The sequence below is a fragment of the Ceratotherium simum genome, chromosome 3, assembly GCF_057802395.1.
Source record: "Ceratotherium simum simum isolate JZ-2026a chromosome 3, ASM5780239v1, whole genome shotgun sequence".
NCBI lineage: Eukaryota > Metazoa > Chordata > Mammalia > Perissodactyla > Rhinocerotidae > Ceratotherium > Ceratotherium simum.
Window position 1 is genome coordinate 76115817 of NC_141902.1, and position 21134 is coordinate 76136950.

General features: G+C 38.5%; 1 protein-coding gene across 6 annotated transcripts in view; it reads right to left on the minus strand.

Annotated features, from left to right (window-relative positions):
- LOC147917653 (uncharacterized) overlaps positions 1–21134 on the minus strand; it is a 151716-nt gene that overhangs the window by 61978 nt on the left and 68604 nt on the right. For 4 of the 6 annotated variants that reach the window (XR_015551612.1, XR_015551610.1, XR_015551611.1 and 1 more), the window contains exons 5-6: positions 17578–17771; positions 17091–17145 (exon numbers count right to left, since the gene is read on the minus strand). The exons of 1 other annotated variant lie outside the window; for it this stretch is intronic. The gene's annotated coding sequence lies outside the window, so the exon portion shown is untranslated. Of the gene's footprint in view, positions 1–722; positions 1176–17090; positions 17146–17577; positions 17772–21134 lie in introns of those variants that run through there. One more of the 6 variants, XR_015551613.1, reaches the window with a different exon arrangement.

The following is a 21134-nucleotide window of genomic DNA, read 5'->3' on the forward strand; positions in this document are numbered from 1 at the left end:
TAAACAAAACCAATAGAATAGCTATAGATAGATTTGAAAGAGAGAGAGAGAGAGAGAAAGAGAGAGAGACAGAGAGAGAAACAGAGAGAGAGAGAGATAGAGAGCAAACAGAGGAGGTTTATTATAGAAATCATCTAAGGCATTTATGGAGACCAAGAAGTCCCACAATAAAGTCATCTGTAAGCTTGAGAACCAGCAAAGAAGGTAGAATATTTCAGTTGAAATCTGAAGGCCTGAAATCAGAGGATCCCAGGGTATAACTCCAGGTTCATCAGTTGCTAGTCTTGCCTGGATTGGGTTGTTGTAATTTTCCATTGATCTTAATCACAGAGCGTGGTAATACTAAGAGAAATCCTAAGGGACAACCTGTATACCAGTATACTCTTCCTTACCTCCATTTTGGAGTAGTAGTGTAATTCCCCCTTGGTGGTGACAAAGATGCTTTGTTTGATCAAACTTTAGTCAGAATCCTGAACCTTCCCCTAGGATCACTCATGCACTTCCTTGTAAAATCCTTAGTAAGAATCCTGCTAAGTCAGTTTACCAAGAATCTCTCATCCTCTATATCTGATCACTCTCAATATCTAATCAGGGTTCTCATCCTCCACCATCTATAGGTAATATCTGTCAGCCTATCCTGAATTCAGCAAGAATCCTGTCAGTTGGATTTAGCCAGAATGTCCCGTAACCTTGATGTTTCCTCTTAGTAATTTTCTACTCACCGACTCCCGTCAGGTTCCTTGGCTACAAATTCCATTTGCCCATGTTGTATTTGGAATTCATCCTGGGTCTATAATGAGGTCTTTTTTCCCTTACTCAATACCCTGAAAAAAATCAGTTTTTACTGTTTTAACTACTATCTAGCTCTAATTTATATTTGACAGTTACAGTGCCACAACTTGGAAAGGATAAGATTTATCATTAGACACCAAGACCCCTCATCTAGCACCCTAAATATGCACCTTTGAAGCCTTTTATTCACTCCTGACTGATTGGGGATCCATTTGTTCCAATTATAGAGAACAAGCAGAGTAGATTTAGCATAATTCTTAAGGGCCCTAGAATTTTCAAAATGGTAAATGAGCATTGGCTTCAACTTAAAGTCACCAGCTGTATTAGCCGCTAATAAGAAAGTCAGCCTGTCCTTTGAAGCCAGGCATTGACTTCTCTTCTTTAGCTATAAAAGCCCTAGATTTTCTTCCAATATAAGGCTGCTTCATCCACATTGAAAATCTGTTTAGTTTAGTCACCTTAATTAATTATCCCAGCTAGATCTTCTGGATAACTTGCTGCAGCTGCTACATCAGCACTTGCTGCTTCACCTCGTACTTTTATGTTATGGAGACAGTTTCTTTCCATAAACCTCATGAACCAATCTCTACTAGCTTCAAACATTTTTCTGCAGCTTCTTCACCTCTCTCAGCCCTCATAGAATTGAAGAGAGCTAGGGCCTTGCTATGGATTAGGCTTTGGCTTAAGGGAATGCTGTGGCTGGTTTGACCTTTTATCCAGATCACTTAAACTTTCTCTATATCAGAAATAAGGCTGTTTCACTTTATCATTCATGTGTTCACTGGAGTAGCACTTCTAATTTCCTTCAAGAACTTTTTCTTTGCATTTACAGCTTGGCTAACTGGGTCAAGAGGTCTACCTTTCAGCCTATCTCTGCTTTTGACGTGCCTTTGTCACTAAGCTTAATCATTTCTAGCTTTAGATTTAAAGTGACAGATGTGTGACTCTTCCTTTCATGTGAACACTTAGAGGCCATTGTAGGGTTATTAATTGTCCTAATTTCAATATTGCATAGAATAGGGAGGTCCAAGGAGAAGGAGAGAGATGGTGGAATGGCTAGTGGGTGGAGCTGTCAGAACACGTACAATGTTTACTAAGTTTGCTGTCTTATATGGGCATGGTTTGTGGCACCCCAAAACAATTACAACAGTAACATCAAAGATCACTAATCACAGATCACCATAAGAAATATAATAATAATGAAAAAGTTTGAAATATTGTGAGAATTACCAAAATGTGACATAGAGACACAGAGGGAACAAATGCTGTTGGAAAAATGGCACCAATAGACTTGCTCAACACAGGGTTGCCACAAACCTTCAATTTGTATAATTTGCACTATCTCCAAAGCGCAATGAAGCAAAGTGCAATAAAATGAGGTATCCCTGTGTTGGGTATATTACCAAGGCTTTGACTGGAATGCCATATTTGAGAATGGTGTGCATTGAATTAGATACGACCAGGCAGTTTTAAAGAACTTAGGTTGATGTTAAGGACCCAACGTTTATAAAGCTACCCTTGGAAAATCCAGCCTGCAACCTGGCTTATAGGGTACCCTGCCTTACAGGTGAGTAATCAAAGGACTTACTCAAGAACCTCATGCCCAGGAACCTCAGGATATTTTAGGGACCTTGAGAAGAGGTCAAATCACTCAAATCTAAATGTATGGTGGCAAAATCTGGTGGCATGTTCTTGGCTTGTCTTCCTAGTCTCAAGAGTCTTTGAATAGTCCAATTAAAGATTCCTATGGAAGTTCCAGCAAAGCACACTCAAAAGACCTATGTGGTCAATGACTATTCTTGCTGCACTTATGTAAATAATCAGGCAAGTTTAATGAGACTATACTTATTTTGCAAACAATTGTCTGACTTTGATTATCTTTGTTAGAAATGGTGGTGACTAGAGAGATAAAAATAATGTTTCAATGGAAAACTCTACACGTGTGGCTTCTATCTTGCACATTTTGCCAATACCTTCGTGTTTTTCCTCATTGAGAGAAATCTATCCACATACCTCTTTCTCAAATATCATTGCCATCAATTTTCCAATAATATTCCTTTCAATTCCCTGACCATCAAGCCAAACCTTTGGTCACAACCCATGATTGGTATAAAATCACACATCTGGCCATTTCTTCTTCCAAGCAAAGTCAACAACCAGGTGCACTGGCCAACGTTCTGCCAACCGAGAATATTTCCCTTTGCCTCTGTCCCTCAGAGACATTCCAGAAAGGGGCTGTATTGGCGATGCTGTCCATTTTCAGGTTGTGCCTGCATATTGTGCAGCACCATTAGTAAACCAGGCCCTCATGTTTTCTTCCTCTATCAACTAATTGTAGGGAGCTCCGCATAAGGCCATTGACGTAGACTAGGAGAGAGAAGGCAATGTAGCAGGAGTAGGGACACAGGCATTTGAGGCACTGCTTCATGTAACTTACTTTGCCTTCCTGGCCTGCCCAGGTCACATGTCATGTATATACCACTTCTATTTATGATGCAGTCTTGCTGTGCATGTCCAACGTTAAGACTTGTTGGTTCAGATAACATCCAGTTCATAATGGGCATCTCTGGCTGCATGCAAATTTGGTGGCTAACGGTCAAGTATTCAGTCTCAACTAAGGCACAGTAGCAGGCCAAGAGTTGTTTTTCCTAAGGAGAGTATTTATCTGTGGATGACAGCAGGATCTTGCTCCAAAATCCTGAACACCTGTGCTGTGATTCATCAAAGAGCATCACTATTTCCAATGAAACTTCAAGTACCATTGAATTTGCTGGAATATAAGGCCCAAGTAGCATAGCAGTTTGCACAGCAGGCTAGAACTGTCACAGAGCCTTCTCCTTTGGCCCACTTAAAACTAGCACCTTTTCAGGTTAGTTGATAAATGAATAGGGGAAACATACCCAAATGAGGAATACGTCGCACCTAAAATCCATTGAGGTGCACCAGGCATTGTTCCTTTTTCTTGGCTGTATGAGAAGCCAGACGCAACAACTTGTCTTTCACTTTGAAAATGATATCTAGACATGTCCCACACCACTGGACCCCTAGATATTTCACTGACGTAGATAGCCCCTGAACTTTAGTTGGATTTACTCCCCACCTCCTGCCATACAATATATTACCAGTAAGTATAGAGTAATTGTTATTTCTACTCACTGCGTACAATCAGTATGTCATCAATTTAATGGACTTATATGATATCTTGTGGAAGGGATAAGTGATCAAGACTAAATTTTGACACAGGACTGGAGAGTTGAAGTAGGACAGTGAAAATGTATTTCTGGCCTTACCAGGTGAAAGAAATCTGCTTCTTGTGGGCCTTATGGAGAGGTATGAAGAAAAATGCATTTGTGAGATCTCTAGCTGCATACCTAGTACCAGGGGATGTGTAAATTTGTTCAAGTAATAAAACCACATCTGGTACATTAGCTGCAACTGGAGTCACCACTTCATTAAGAAGGCAATAATGAACTATCATTCTCCAAGATCCATCTTTCTTCTACAAAGGCTAAAGAGAAGAGTTGAATGGGGATTTGTGGAAATCATCACCTCTGCATCTTTCAAATCCTTGATCATGGCACAAATCTTCTCAATCCCTCCAGAGATGAGGTATTACTTTAGATTTACTGTATTACTAGATATCAGTGGTTCTAATGGCTCCCCTCTGGCCTTTGCCACCTTAACAGCCCTCACTACTCAGGTCAGGAAACCAATATGGGAATTCTGTCAGCTGCTAAGTATGTCTATTCCAATGACACATTCTAGAACTGAGGAAATAACCACAAGACACATCTGGGGATCCACTGGACCTACTGAGAGATGGACCTGAGATAAAACTCTATTAATCAATTGACCCCCAATCCCCTCCTATGACTGGAGTCCACAGTGATGTTTTGGGTCCCCTGGAAACAATGTGAGTTCAGAACCAGTGCCCAGTAGTTCCTAAAAGATCTGATTATTTCCTTTCCTTCAATGTACAGTTAACTTAATAAAGGGCCATAAGTCCCTCTGGGGAAGGCTGGGGAAAAGCTAACAGTATAAAATTTTGTTAGTGTACCAGGGTCCTTCCTCAAGGATATCTGGTCCCCCCTTCATTCAAGGGGTTCCAAGTCTGTAAACTGGCTCAAGACTAGGGATTGATTGAGGGGCTGTGACTCTCTACTTTTAAGATTCAAGTTAGTCTTTTGATCATTTGACCTAGAACATTTCTGCTTATGCAAATAAATGATAATTTAGTAGGCTTCTAATCTCTTTCACTTATAGAACAATCATGACTAACTAGCCAACACCATAGGTCTGTGTAAGTCAGACATATAGCAAGGAAACCACATCTGGTAGTTAGAGTCACCACTAGGTTAAGCTTGATATAATCCACTGTTATTCTCTAAGATCTATCTGTCTTCTGCACAGGCCAAACAGAAGTGATAAATGGGGATGTGGTGGGAATCACCACCTCTGCATCTTTTAAGTCTTATAAATGGTGACACAAATATCTGCAATACCTCAAGGAATGTGGTATGTTTTGTTTTTGAATTACTATTTTCATAGGTAGAGTGAGTTCTAATGGCTCCATATGGCCTTTCCCACCATAAGAGCCCTCATCCCTCAGGTCAAGGGACTAACGGAGGGATCCTGTTGGCAGCTAAGTATCCCTATTCCAATTATGCATATTAAAGCCAGAGAAATAACCACAAGATGGGTCCATGGACCACCGGACCTACTGTGAGACAGACGGAGCTTAAAACCATAGATCACCTGATCTCCAAAAGCACTTACTCTGACTATAGGCCTATAGTGAAATTTTGGGTCTTCTGGAGACAATGTGAGTTCAGAAGCATTGTCCAGTTGTCCCTGAAAATTCTGATTATTTCCTTTCCCCCAATGCCCAATTTCTCTCTTAAAAGGCTGTAGGTTCCTTTGTGTAAGGCTGGAAGAAAGATTAACAGCAAAAACTTCTGTCCATGTGTTGGGGTCCTGCATCAAGGGGAACTGGTTTCCCCTTAATTCAAGGAGTTCAGTTCTGCGTCTGTAAATTGTCTCAGGTTTGAGAATTGAATGAGGGGCTGTGACTCTATTTTTATAATTCACATTAGGCTTTTGTTCACTTGTCTTAGAACTTCACTGCTTAAACACATCAAGTGAGAAATTAGTAAGCTTCCTATCTTTTTCACTTCCAGGAAAACTGCGATTAACTAGCCACAGCCATATATTTGAGCTAGTCAGACTATTCAGAAAGCTGCTTTAACTCTGCTGTCCATTGTAGTAAATATGCCTTCTTTGACTTTGGCAGATAGGCAAAACCACTTAGCCCATGTCACCCTGAGACCCACTGATACCCACTGCATTCAGATTTTCCAATTGAGTGGTGGCACTTCCTAATGTAAGGTCTTGCCTATAAAGAAGAGCAAGAACTTGAGCCCTTCCAAGATGCTGGAGCTCCATTCTCTAATTTTATTCTCAAAGTATTGGTAAAATGTGTGTTTCTGGACGTTCTCAGTTTGCATGAGTAGGTTTTAAATGACAAATCCAGTCAAACATTCCAATCTTCCTAAGCTTTGAATCTCTTCCTTTACATTAAACCAACGGGATCAGGCATTTCTATTTCACATAGGGTTGGCCATGTTTTGACCTATATTTCAGCCAACCAACTCAACAATGTATTGGAGCCCATTCTATTCACTGGGAAGCACCACTAAATGTAAAATCTCTGCTTAGTGGGCCAGAATCAATAAATTCAGCCTGATCCAAATTTATATTACTTCCACTATTATCTCACACCATTAATATGCATTCCCGTACATATTCCCCAGGTTTCTACTTGTATAAATTGGAAAATTCAAGTAGTTCTTTCGGACCGTAGCACACCTCCTCCTGGGTCACACCTTGTACCTCACCTTTAGGGGCCTGCTGGGACCTGAGTGTGGTCATAGGTGGCAACTATCTCAGGGACAACCATTACTGTTTTCTAAGGCAATGCAGAGTTAATTCTCACAGATCAAGGTGAAAAGATGGATACCTCTATGGATTCAGAGACTGCTACCACTTGGGAAGGAAATTCCTCTGCACTGAGGTTAAAGAGGCTACTTGTGTTGGGGGTGGTGAGACCACTTCCACTGGCAAAGGCGGCTTTCAGAATTTAGGGGTTCAATATCCCCACCTTCATCAGGGTCATCCAACAAGTTCTGATACCACATTACAGGATCCCATTGTTTCCAATCAGTGCCCTCACTTTAACAATAGACACTCTAGGAGCATGGGAGTACAACTTGCCTTGAAATTAAGCCGATTACAGTTTGATAATCAGCCATTTCAGCCCTGCCAGAAGAGAAGGCTCTCCCTCAGGCACACCTAAAAGCTCTTATGTCATCGAAGCAAGCTTGAGCTGATAATATGAATCCCTGAGCTCATCATTTTCTTTCACCACTTTGTCCAAAGATATTAGGAGGAACCAACCAGCATAATTGCATTTGTTTCCCAGAAATGTTTGAAAGTATCATATACAGAGTTATTTAGTTCCTTGCTTCTTATAAGTGGTTAATTAAGAGTATCTAATGTAGGTATCATTCTTATGACTACAAATATTTCCCACCTTGGACTGTCGGTGCCGTATTTACTACTGGACAAGTTGTTAGTGTCTTTACATCTAATCAAATTAGAGAGAAAATTCCAGAAACCTCAGAACCAATTCAGAAAACTCATCCTTAAAATTCTGTTCCTCTAGAACCACTCTTGGTACCAAAAGCTATATTAGTCAGGGTTCTTCCAAAACAGAACTAATAGGATACACATAGATGATAGATATATAGATAAATAGACAGGTAGATAGATAGATACATATAAAAGGAGATTTATTATAGTAATTATCTCAGGTGGTTATGAAGGCCCAGAAATTTCACTATCTGCCATCTGCAAGCTGCAGAACTGGGAAAGCTGGAGGTATAATTCAGTTCAAGCCTAGAGGCCTGATTACCAGGGGAGATGATTGTATAACATTTATTCCCAGACAAAAGGCCTGAGAACAAGAGGGCAACAGGTTTAAGTCCCAGAATCCAAAGCCCCAAGAACCAGAAGCACTGATATCCTAGGGCTGGAGAAGATGGACATCCAGCTTAAGAAGACAAATAGGGATTTGCCCTTCGTTTTTTGGTTTTATTCAGCCCCTCTATTCAGATTAGATAATGGCTGACCATATTGGTGAAGGAGAACCTATTTACTCAGTCTACTGACTCAAATGTTAATCCCTTTAGACCCCCTCACAGACACACTCAAAATAATGTTTTAACATCCATTTGTAATTCCCTTAGCCCAGTCAAGTTGACAAATAAAATTAACCATCACAAGTCCACCCTTTGTCAAAATGGCACTGATATGAATTACATTAAATCATGGTAATCTCCAAATAAAAACAATAATGAGGTTGTAATTCTTCCTAACATAATATATTTATGTTGTAAACAATCAAAACACACTAACTTGTTCCCCAGAAGAGGATAGAAAGCCTTTGAGTGATGTTTACTCTTTTTCTTTATATCCCATAACAAATAGTATGATGTAAAATTAACAATACTTAAATATATGATATGAAGTCAATGCATCCTATGTCACATGATAAGGGAATGAGAGAGGACAGAAAACAAAAATATTTGCTTAATATATGTATGTATACACACAAATTTATTCAACACAAAATAAGGAGAAATATTCGTGACAATTACAGTCCTCATTCAAGTAATGGGTCACAACATTAAAGCTGGTATTTACACCTAATTTCTTCTACTACCCATTCTGTATTCCCTTTCTCTCAGCAATAACCTCCTCTGGTTGTGGTTCTTTTTCAGGTTGAGAGACCAAAATCTTCCTTTTTGCTGGGTCTGGGCCATTATTAGTGTTGCTTGGATTGGGTTGTTGTAGTTTCCCACTGACTTTAATAGGGCATTGTAATACTAAGAGAAACCCTAAGGGTTATTTTGTATTCCAGACTACTCTTCTTTATCTCCATTGCAGTAGTTATCTAATATCACTTTGGAAGTGACACAGATTCTTTGCTTCACCAAATATTAGTGAGTCTCCTGAAATTATCCTAGGATCATCTGTGCACTTCCTTGTAAATTCCTCAACAAAAACCCTGCTCGGTAAGTGTAGCAAATCTTTCATCTTCCATATCTGATCACCCTTGATATCTAATCATGTTTCACATCTTCTACCCTACAACAGGTGAGGTCTGATCAGCCTAGCCTGTCTTCAGCAAGAATCCTGTTAGGTCAAATTAGCCAGAATTGCCCTTACCATTGATGTTTCATCTTAGTAATTTTCCATTCACTGATGTACTCTAGGCTCCTTGGCTATAAATTCTCAATTGCTCATGTTGTATTCTGAATTGAGCCCCATTTTATACTGGTCTCTTTTCCCCTATTGTAATAGTCCTGAAAAATACCTGTTTTTACTGCTTTAACTACTGTCCATCTCTAGTTTATTTTTGACAGTTAATGTGCTGTGACTGATATAAAATCAGATTCATTATTGGAGCCCAGTACACCTCATCCAGGACTCTAAGTGTGCATCATTGAAGACTTTATCTTTACTCCTGACTAACTGATCAGGGATCCATTGGTGAATCTGACTCCTAAACCATTGATCAAGAAAAATGTTCCTTTTAGCTGGTAGGGACAGATTCTGATTCTTAAGATTTTAAATATATTCTAGAAGCTTGGTTAGTCCCAGAAAACAGAGGATGGGTTAGAGTCCTAGGTTTCTCTGTGTGTAAGAACCTGGGTTAGAGTCCCAAGTTTCTCTGTTCATAAGTATATAGTTACCAATAGTTCAGAAATTGAGAGTTTCTTAGTCAACTGAGACCCCCTTCTAGAACAGCTGCTGAAACTATGCTCCACCAACTCCATCTTCTTCCTTTCTTTTTGGCATGATTTTATGAAGAACAATTTGGAACTTCAATAGTCTCTTTGCGAAATTTAAGGTCTTCTCAAATTGGATCCTTAAATCTCTCCTTTCCTATCACAGTGCTTCTGCTTCCTCCTTTTACTTATATCCTTCCAGTTCCATCGAATCCCTTGATATGTTCCCCTTCAAGCCTCTACCTCCTCTTTGCCTCTGTCCACCCTGACAGACTTTTCCCTCCACTTCAGCCCCTTAGCTCCTTGCAATCACTTGAACTTTAGCCTCTCTCCTCTCCATCAGGGGTGCTCAAGGGGCTGATGGAACCCAAAAGCAATTACCTCAGGCTGAAAATAGAAAAAAACTATTAGGAAACAGAACTGGATGTTTATTCCATTCAATTGGGTTTTGGAGACTTCCAGACAGCTGCTAGATGTCTTCTCAGTCACTGGCCTAAAATTTATTCCAGAGCCTCCATCAGTACATATAAGGGCAAAAGAAAACCTTAAAAGTCTCCTCCAGAAATACTGGTAACACCTAACGTTAACTTTTCCTTTTAGCCAGAAACACAATTCACATGAAAATAAAGTGGAGATAAACCAGTGAGATTGTTTATTAAATTTTACTGAGTCAGGTCTAAAATTTTATGTTGAAAGCTATAAGATCTGTTTGCATCTGTATGTATGTTTATATATGTTTATGTATGTATGTATCTATGCCTGTATGTTATGTACATAACACTGTTCTACTTATGGACGATATTATCAAATTAATTAAAAAAATCCCTTAAAGAAGTTATATTGATTAAAGATAAATGAGCACTTCTATAAATTGAGTATTCCTAAAACTCTCAGAAATATAGAAACAAATTCTTTTTTTTTAAGTTCACATGATCTGGGATAATCTTTGGTAAATAAAGCTAGTTTTAAATTTTTTTTGTTCAAATAAAAGCAGGCATGTCTTCAGAGTTGTCAGCATTAAATACAATGCAGACATATAATTTTTTTCTACCTAGGCTTACTAGTCAAACAAGCTTATTTATCTCTATGAGATGTTTAAGGTTATAAAACTGTAAATCCAATCTAATATCAAAATATACAATAAAAATACATTGCTTGATGCACATCATGTATGGTAGAATTTTTTTAAAAAGGAAGAACTATAGGGCCGGCCCAGTGGCCTAGTGTTTAAGTTCGCATGCTCCATTTCGGGAGCCCGTGGTTCCTAGGTGCAGATCCTGGGCACAGACCTACACACCACTTATCAAGCCATGCTGTGGCAGGCATCCACATATAAAAAAAAAAAGTGGAGGAAGATGTGCATGGATGTTAGCCCAGGGCCAATCTTCCTTAGCAAAAAAGAGGAGGATTGGCAACAGATGTTAGCTCAGGGCTAATCTTCCTTACCAAAAAAAAAGAAAAAGGAAGAAATATATGTTTCAGTTTTTAGGTTCTTTTCTTCTGAGATTTCTTGATATTTGCTTAATTTTGAACAAGAAAAATAATTTAGGATGATGGCTATATTGTTGATTTGGCTCATGAAAGTTTTGCAATCATTTGAAACATGAATGATAAGCACAGTGAATTAAATAGACGTTAGTGGGAAAATTTATAAATTAACTTTTTAATAATTATGTTTTATAATATGTTTTTTTTTATACTTTTCCATTGCTATTTCTTTTTTTACCAAAATTTTATTGAGGTATAATTGACATGTGACATTGTATTAGTTTAAGCAAAGTGGTTTGATATATGTATATATTTTGAAATGATCACCACAATAAGTTTAGTCTACATTGATCACCTCACATAGTGACAGAGTTTTTTACCTTGTGATAAGAATTTTTAAGATCTACTGTCTTAGCAACTTTCAGTGTACAATACATTATTCTTTTTTTTTTTTTTTAAAGATTTTATTTATTTATTTTTTCCCCCCAAAGGCCCAGTAGATAGTTGTGTGTCATAGCTGCACATCCTTCTAGTTGCTGTATGTGGGACGCGGCCTCAGCATGGCCGGAGAAGCAGCGCGTCAGTGCGAGCCCGGGATCCGAACCCGGGTCGCCAGCAGTGGAGCGCGCTCACTTAACCACCAAGCCACGGGGCCGGCCCCCATTATTCTTAATTATAGTCACCATGCTGTACATTACATCTCCAGAACTCATCCATTTTATAACTGGAAGTTTGTACCTTTTGATCACCTTCACCCATTTCTCCCAACCCCTACTCCAAGCATTTGATAACAACCAATCTGTTCTCTGTTTCTATGACTTTGGTTCCTTTAGATATCACATATAAGTGGGATAATACTGTATTTTTGTTTCTCTGTCTGACTTATTTCACTTAGAATAATGCTCTCAAGGTTTAATCAATCATGTTGTTGCAAACGGCAGGGTTTCCTTCTTTATGGCTGAGTGATATCCCTACATATATATTTCATATCATATATATTTGATATTCCATTATATATATATATATATTTATATATTTATCCATCAATGGATACTTAAGTTGTTTCCGTGTCTTGCCTATTGTAATTAATGCTTGAATGAACATGGGGGTATATCTCTTCAAGATACTGATTTTGTTTCCTTTGGATATATACCCAGAAGTGGAATTATTGGTTCATATAATAATTCTATTTGTAATTTCCTGAGGAACCTCCATACTATTTTCCATAGTGGTTACACCAAATTACATTCCTACAATAGGGCACAAGAGTTCCCTTTTCTACAAATCCTTGCTAACAATTGTTATCTCTTGTCTTTTTGACAGCAATTCTAGGAGGCATGAGATGATATATCTTTGTGGGTTTCACTTGCATTTCCCTTATAATCAGTTATATTGAACACCTTTTCATGTACCTGTTGGCCGTTTGTATGTCTTCTTAGGAAATAAGTCTATTGAGTTCCTCTCACTACTTTTTAATCAGATTGTTTGACTTTTTTTGTTTTTTTTTTTTTTGGTGAGGGAGATTGGCCATGAGCTAACATCCATCGCCAATTATCCTCTTTTTGCTGAGGAAGGTGGTCTTGAGCTAACATCTGTGCCCACCTTCCTCCATTTTATATATGGGATGCTGCCACAGCATGGCTTGATGAGCAGTGTATAGGTCCGTGCCTGGGATCTGAACCTGCGAATCCTGGGCCACCAGAGCAGAGTGTGTGAACTTCACCACTACGCCACCGGGCCGGCCCCAGATTGTGTGATTTTTTGGCTACTGCACTGTACAAGTTCTTTATATATTTTGGATATTAACCCCTTATCAAATATACTATTTGTAAATATTTTCTCCCATTCCTTCAGTTGCTTTTTCATTTTATTGATGCTTTTCTTTGCTATGCAGAAGCTTTTTGATTGATGTAGTCCCACTTGATTATTTTTGCTTTTGTTCCCTCTGCTTTTGATGTCAATACAAAAAATCATTGCAAGGACTGAAGTCATGGACCTTATCCAATACATTCTCTTCTTGGAGTTTTGTGGTTTCAGGTATTATGTTCAAATCAAATCAATTTATAAAATTCATAAATGAACCTTAAAATAATTGTTTTGTAATATTTTATATATTTTATAATAATTATGTTTTAAAATATGTCTACTTAAAAATAGGTTCACAAACCTTTTTTGCAACCTGAAACTTTACAGCTGTACTAGGATAAGGTAAAGAACAAGTAATCATTGAATATCTAGATCATTAAGATAAAATATGAAAACATTATTGATGAATATAAGTTTATCTAATTTTGGCACTTTGTTTTTATATGGTTTAAAAAGCTATATGGTGTCTGTTTTCAAACATAAGAAATTGTACTATGAAAAAGGCATATGCCTCTAGAAAATTACAAAATGTTGTATTCATAAATACGTGAACAAATGATACTATGCGCCAGACAGTTAACATTTGCTTACCCCCTGGTTTTCTCTGTGAAAGAAAAGAGACTATTGGTTAAAAATATTAATTGACATGTATAAATAAAACTACTAGGACTAATAAGGGTAAATAAAAAAACCTCTATTGATGGAAAGTAACGCATGCTATTTTTAAATAATAAAGGAATGAAGGGTGTGTTTTTCTTAAGAAAAAAAAGTACTTTTGTCCTAATATAGAATGAGTGGTCATTCCAGGATGAGAAAAAAAGGGATAAGACAAAAACTGAATGGATATAAGAAAAAAAAAAAAGAGTAGTAAAGGATTGTGGGGAAGGAATTTGGAAAAAGAATATTATCTTGTGTTATAAACCTGGCTAAGATTCAGATGTATTTATTTATAAGATTTTTTAAATTTAGCCTTTGAATTAATAATACACTGATGCAAAACTAGAATTTGGCCCTCTCTCTCTGCTCTAAGACGTTTTCTTAGATTATTGGTCCTAATAAGAAATTGTTTAAAAAAAAAACATTCCTTTGCCTTCTAAGTATTCTTCCTGGGAAATCAATATTTTGTGTCTTAAAAAAATTTCCTACGCTTCATGTTGTCTCTATCAAGTCATTGATTACTTAAGAAGACATAGTCTTCTCAATATTAAAAGAGTTAGATATTTTACAATGATGTAACTTTCTGAATTTCCTTTGACATCTTTAAATTGCCACTTTGGTTGAATTGATAACTAAATATACTTTCTCAGTGACTTGTGATCCTATTTAACCAAGTGTTCAAACCTGTTGACATTTTGACAACTTCCCCAAATTAAATTCTAATTGGAGTATTTGTGACCTCAGATTAACTTTGAGATTTCCCAGAGAGCCTCTGGAAAAATCTCAAAGGATTTTTCTGTCACCTTGTGTAAGAGAGATGCTAAATTAATTAGATTTATTTGTTATGTTAAATAACATGGGAAGTATTGCCAAATAAGATGTAATGATAAACCTTCTTAGGTTGTATGTGTGTGGATATGTTATTAACATAGATATTCCAGAAATTGTATGAAGTTCATAGAAATTTGTTAATCCTCATTGTCCAGTTATTATGTTTAAATGTTGTATGCAACAAAAATAACTAATTTTTCTTATCAAATGAACTCTCATCCGAAGTTTTCTATGGCCTTTTAAGTCATTTGTCATTCATGGAAAGTTATTGTTTTGCTTTGATTCTTCTCTGAAAGTGTTTACAATCATCTACAGGCAAGATTGCTCCATAATGGTAACACTTGACAAACTTTGAGACCATGCCCCTGGACTGAGTAAGAATTTCCAGAAGTAATGCAGAAGCTGATGGTTTCATAAACTAATAACTCCAGATCTAGCAGAGGAAAAATTAATTACATGGGGTTGAATGAACGGATGAGGATAATTATAATTTTCATAACTTTTTGTTTAAATATGGCTTTTTTAATATTTTGTTTTTCATATAGAAGAAATTTTTTTCTCAAGCTACATGTAACTTATAGCAATTTTTTAAGCTATGTCTTTGTGAACTAAAATGAAAAAATCACTTTTTCTCTCTACCTAATCCCTCTATAATTGGAAAACTCTTAGCTAGTATTCTTATTTTTATGGCAATATAATTATTTGCATAGATTCAATAAGAATCTGTTCTCCTTCTCTTAGGACACAATTGGAAACATTGGATATATTACCAAGGCTATGATGAAATGTCATATTACAGAATAATGTGCATTGAATCAAATATGGTCAGACAGCTTAGAGGAAGGTTAACCTTAAGGAGTCAATTCTTATAAAACCTCTTTGGAAAAATTAGCTTTCCCCTGTCTTATAGTTTCCAGCCGTACAGGTCAGTAAAGAAGGTCACTTCCTGGCAGGCCCAGGAATCTCAGGATATTTTCAGGATCCCCATAAGAGAGGAATTCACCCAATTCTGTAGATATTGCAGGCAAATTCTGGCAATAAGTCCTTGGCTTGGCTTCTTAGCTTCGAGAGGCTTGAAAAGCCCAATCTGAGATTCCTTATGATAAGTTCCATCAAAGCAAACTCTAGAGCTCTATGTGGCCAATCACTATTCCTACTGCACTTATGTAAATAAGCTGCCCAAGTTTAATGACACTAGACATATTTTGCAAACAAGTTTGTCTTTGATTATCTCTGATTGAATGGTGGTGACTGTGGAGAAAAAAATTATGTTTTAAGGCAAACTATTATGTACCCTCTTGAATTCCATGTTATACATTTTGCCCATCAATGCCCAAATCATAAATTCTTCTAGTTTCCACCAATATTTGGTTACAACTCTCCAAATTAATGTTTTCAGTTTATCTCCCACCTCAGTTGAAATCATTGGGAACGAAAACTGTCTTTTTCCTAAAACTCTACAAGTCAAAGCTGGATGACTTGATAAAGACCTCAAGTAAATCACCACAATCACTTATGGACAAACTTTGTGCTCATTGCTATATGGGCCGCTCAGAAAATCCACCAGAACACCCAGTTCCATCAGCACAGACATTCAAACCACAAACCAGGAAATTCATTTGATTGCTACTGCTTTCCTCTGTCTCCATGTAAAGATGCTTTGAGTGCAACATCTAGAAATCTTCTTGACGTGCTACCCTCTGAAATCAGAAACTGGGTTTTAACATTAATCTTTGTTTTTCTATTATTTTTATAGAAAACCCTCCTCTTTAAATGCATGGTGGCTAGCACCATAAAGCATATCCTCTACTACCAAATATCGACAGTTGATCCAGCAGATCCTTAATGAACAAAAGATGATTAAATTAGAAATGGATCTATATTGTTCTAAGGAATAAAGAGTCTCTTCATTCCTTTGAACAACAGAACGAACTGACAAAGATTTTTCCCTTGGCTACGTAGTCAGGCTCCTGTACTTTCTCCTAGGCCCATCTGTGCACTTCCTTCTAAAATTCTCAGTGAGAACTCTGCTAAAGTCAGTTTAGCAAGAATCCTTCACCCTCCATATCTTATCACTTTCAATATCTAATCAGGTTTCTCATCCTCCATCAACCACCAGCTGATGCCTGGTAGACCTGGCCCGTCTTCAGCAAGAATCCTGTTAGCTGAGTTTAGCCAAATCTCCCTTACAGGTCATGTTTCTTCCTGGTAATATTCCTTCCACTGACCCCCTCAGGCTCCTTGGCTATCAATTCTTACCGGCACATGCTGTCTTCAGAACTGACCCCAGTTCAGTACTGAGGATACTTTTACCCTATTGCAACAGTCCTGAATAAATCTGTTTTTACTGTTTTGACTATTGTCCATCTCTGGGTTTTCTCTGACAGTAGTCACCAACAATCACCCTAGCTGGTATCAAATTGCCTTACTTGTATTATGATTCAGAGGCCTAAGGAGCCCAGTATGGCTGGGTGGCAGTTTTAACTTCCATTCAGGGGAATCATTGTTTTTTCTCCTGGTACAAGCATTCCTTTCTCTGAAATTAAGACCTCTAGGTCAGCAGAACATAAAGTCAAGGGAACAGGAAGAAAAAATGATGCCACTCACATTCCTTGAGGTCACGGGTGCCACCTTCATTCCTTAACTCCTGGACCCATGAAATCTGGACATAAGAGAAACATTATCATATGTTGGTTGCTGATTCAGAACATATACAGCCTCCTGGAGAACCTTACCACAGCCCTGCAGCATATTGCCACCTCACTGGCTATGTAATTGAGTCTTCTAAAGGCCCTTCTACCATTCTATCAAGCCAGCTGCTTCAGAAATGTTGGGGAACATGGCGTGACTAGGGAATTCATGAGCATGGACCCATTGCTACACTTCTTTTGCTGTGAAGTGAGTTCTTTGATCCAAAACTATGCCACGTGGTATAACAGGACAGTAGACAAGGCATTCTTTAAGTCCATGGATCATAGTTTTGGCAGTAGTTTTGCATGCAGGGAAGGCAAAGCTGTACCAAGATTTAATGTTTACTCTGGTAAAACAAACAAACAAACAAAAAAGGCAGGGGTGGGGGTCAAATGTAATCTACCTGCCACCAGGAAACTAGCTGATCACCATATGGAATTGTAACATATGAGAAAATCAGTGTTGCTGTTCATAGCTGGCAGACTGGGCACTAGACCTTGGTGAAGGAAAGTCAATGTTGTTGAGCTGATGCATAACCTCCATCCTTGCCACCATTGCCACTTTGTTCATGAGTCCATTTGACAATTACAGGGGGTGCTGGGGAAAGAAGCAGACACTTAAAAAACTGTCATCCTATCTACTTTATTAAAATTTCCTCTGCTGAGGACACACTTTGGTGAGGATTCACATGGGAAACATATATCTTCTTGGGGTTTTTTTTTGTTCACTGAGAGAAGTCTATTCATATACCTATTCCTCAAATTTTATTGCTACTAATTTTACAATCAAGTTCCTTTTAAGACCCTGACCATCAAGCCAAAGCATTGGCCACAGCCCACAATCCAATATATAATCACACTGCTGGTCATTTCTCTTTCCAAGGTAAATGAGCCACCAAGTACTCAGCCTGAAGTTCTGCCTACTGGGAGTATTTCCCTTCTCCACCATCCTTAAGAGATGTCCCAGAGTGGGGTGTATGGCTACAGATCTCCAAATTCATTGCCGGCATATTTTACAAAACCATCATTAAATCATAACCATGTCTTTTCTTCCTTTGTAAACTGATATAAGGGAGTTCTCCATAAGTCATAAGCCCAAGTTGGGAGAGAGAAGGCAGTGTAGCATGAGTTAGGACACTGGACATTTGGGCCAAATCTACATGTTACTTACTTGTGTCTTAAGGGCATGCCCTGGGCTGATCACTTACATACCACTTTCATTTCAAGATGCAGCTCTTCAGTTCACTCCCAAATTTATGATTTGTTGGGTCAGACAACACCAAGTTCATGATGAACAGCACTGGTTGCATGGTAACTTGGTCCATGGTCAAGCATTCATTTTCTGGTAGGCCCAGCAGCAGGCCAAGAACTGTTTCTCAAAAGTAGAGTAGATATCTGCAGATGATAGTTTGACTTTGCTCCAACATCCTAATAGCCTGCCCTGCACCTCACCTATAGGGGCTTCCAAAGGCTTCAAACAAAAATCCCTATTTGCCAATGAAGCTTCTAGAACATTTGGTCTGCTGGAACATGTGACCTAAATGGCAGAGCAGCTTGCATAGTAGGCTGGACCTGTTGCAGACCGTTCTCTTATTCTGGGCCCCTCTCAAAACTAGCAGCTTTTTGCATTACTGGATAAATGGGCCAGAGTAACCACCCAAATGAGGATATGCTGCCTCAGAAACCTAAAGTGGTCAACTAGACATTGTGCCTATTTCTTGGTTGAGGGAGGGGCTTGCTGCAGAAACTTATCTTTCACATTAAAAGGGATATCTGGACAATCCCCACACCACTGAACTTCTAGAAAATCACTGATGGTGAAAGTCCTTGAATCTCAGATTTATTCCATACCCTCTGACACACAAATGTCGTCCTGAGTCTAAAATGTCTTCCTGTTCATGCTTACTAGGTCCAATCAACATAATGCCATCAATGTAATGGAGTAGTTTTATTTTCTGTTTTAGAACAGAAAGATGATCAAGATCCCTGAAAAATTGAATAGTGACACGCTGGAGAGTTAATAGGCCTCTGAAGTAAAACCATGAAGGTATTTTCTGGCCTTGCCAGCCGAGTGAAAAATGTTTCTGATGGGCCTTATTGACAGGTAGAGAGAAAAAGCATATACCCAGATCAATAGGTGCATACCAGGTACCAGGGGATATGTAAATTTGCTCAAGCAATAAAACCATACCTGGTGCAGCAGCTACAGGTGGAGTCACCATTTGGGTCAAGCTTGTAATAATCTTTATCCTAGATCCATCACTCTACTACCGAGGTCAAACAGAAGAGGTGAATATGGCTGTGGTGAGAATCACCACACTTGCATCCTGCAAGTAAGTCCTTGATGGCACGACTTGCTACAATCTGTACAGGAATGTGAGGTAGTGCTTCTGAATGATCAATTTCGTAGATGTAGTACTTCTTTTTTTATTATTTCTTTTTCAGAGAAAGATTCACCCTGAGATAACATCTGTTGCCAATCTTCCTCTTTTTTTTCCCTCCCCAAAGCCCCAGTACATAGTTGTTTATTCTAGTTGTAAGTCCTTCAGGTTCTTCTATGTGAGCTGCCACCACAGCATGGCTCCTGACAGATGAGTGGTGTGGTTCTGCACCCGGGAACTGAACCCAGGCTGCACAAGTGGAGTACGCCAAACTTTAACCACTAGGCCATCAGGGCTGGCCCAGTGTGGTACTTCTAATGGCTTCCATTTAGCCTTTCTCACCATAATATCCATCACTCCAGATCAGGGAACCAATATGGGAATTCTGCCAGATGCTAAGTATTTCTACTCCAATTACGCATTGTAGAACTTGAAGAAATACCCAGAGGATGGGTTCAGAGACCCACTGGACCCGCTTGTGAGATGGACCTGTGCTAAAATCACATTGAGCGCCTGACCCTCATAAGCTCCTACTCTGACTGCAGGGTCACGGTGATGTTTTGGGTTTCCTGCAAAAAAGTCAGTTCAGAACCAGTGTCCAGTAGTCCCTGAAAGTTCTGATCATTTTCTTTCCTACAAGGGACAGTTACCCTGGTAAAAAGCAGAAGGTCCCCTTGGGGAAGGCTGTGAGAAAGATTAACACTATAAAATTTTGTTACTGTAACGGGGCCCTTCCTCAGGGGAACCTGTTCTCTTCTTCATTCAAAGGGTTCTAGGTCTGTAAACTGTCTCAAGTCTGGGAACTGATTGAGGGGCTGTGACTCACTATTTTTGTAATTCAAGTTAGGCTTCTTTTCACTTGTCCACAACTTTTCTGCTTATATAGATCAAGTAAGAATTTATGAGGCTTTCTGTCTTTTTCACTTTAAGGAATATCATGATTAACTACCCAAAGCCAAAGTTCTGTGCAAGTCAGACCACTCTGATTGCTGCTTTGACTCCGACTTCCATTATAATAGCTGCATCTACCTTGTGAAGCCACTTGGCCTCTTCCACCACATGATCCAATTACTTCCACTGCATTTAGATTTTCCAATTAAGTGGCTTGGTTCCCATTGTAATGTCTGGTCCATAGAGAAGGCCAATCATGAGCTCTTCAAGATGGTGGGATTCCATTCCCAAATATTTTTCTCAAAATATTGGTGAAAGGTATATCTCCTGGACCTTTCCAGTGTGGGTAAGTAGGTCTTGAATGACAAATCCACTCTAATAACGCAATATCTCTAAGCTTTTTAATCCCTTTCTCTACATTAAATCAAGGGGGTTTGGCATTTCCATTTAACTAAAGATGAGTCACCTTTTGATCCATGTTTCAGTTAACCAGACCAACAAAATCTAAGAGCCCTTTCTAACTTGTTGACCTGAAACATTAAATGCAGAGTCTTTACTTTGTGGGCCCATATCAATAAATTGGCCCGATCCAAATTTATGTCCTTCCATCTTATTCCACATCTTTATTATGCATTCTCACACATATCCCCCAGATTTCTGCTCATATATATAGAAAACTCAGGTTATTC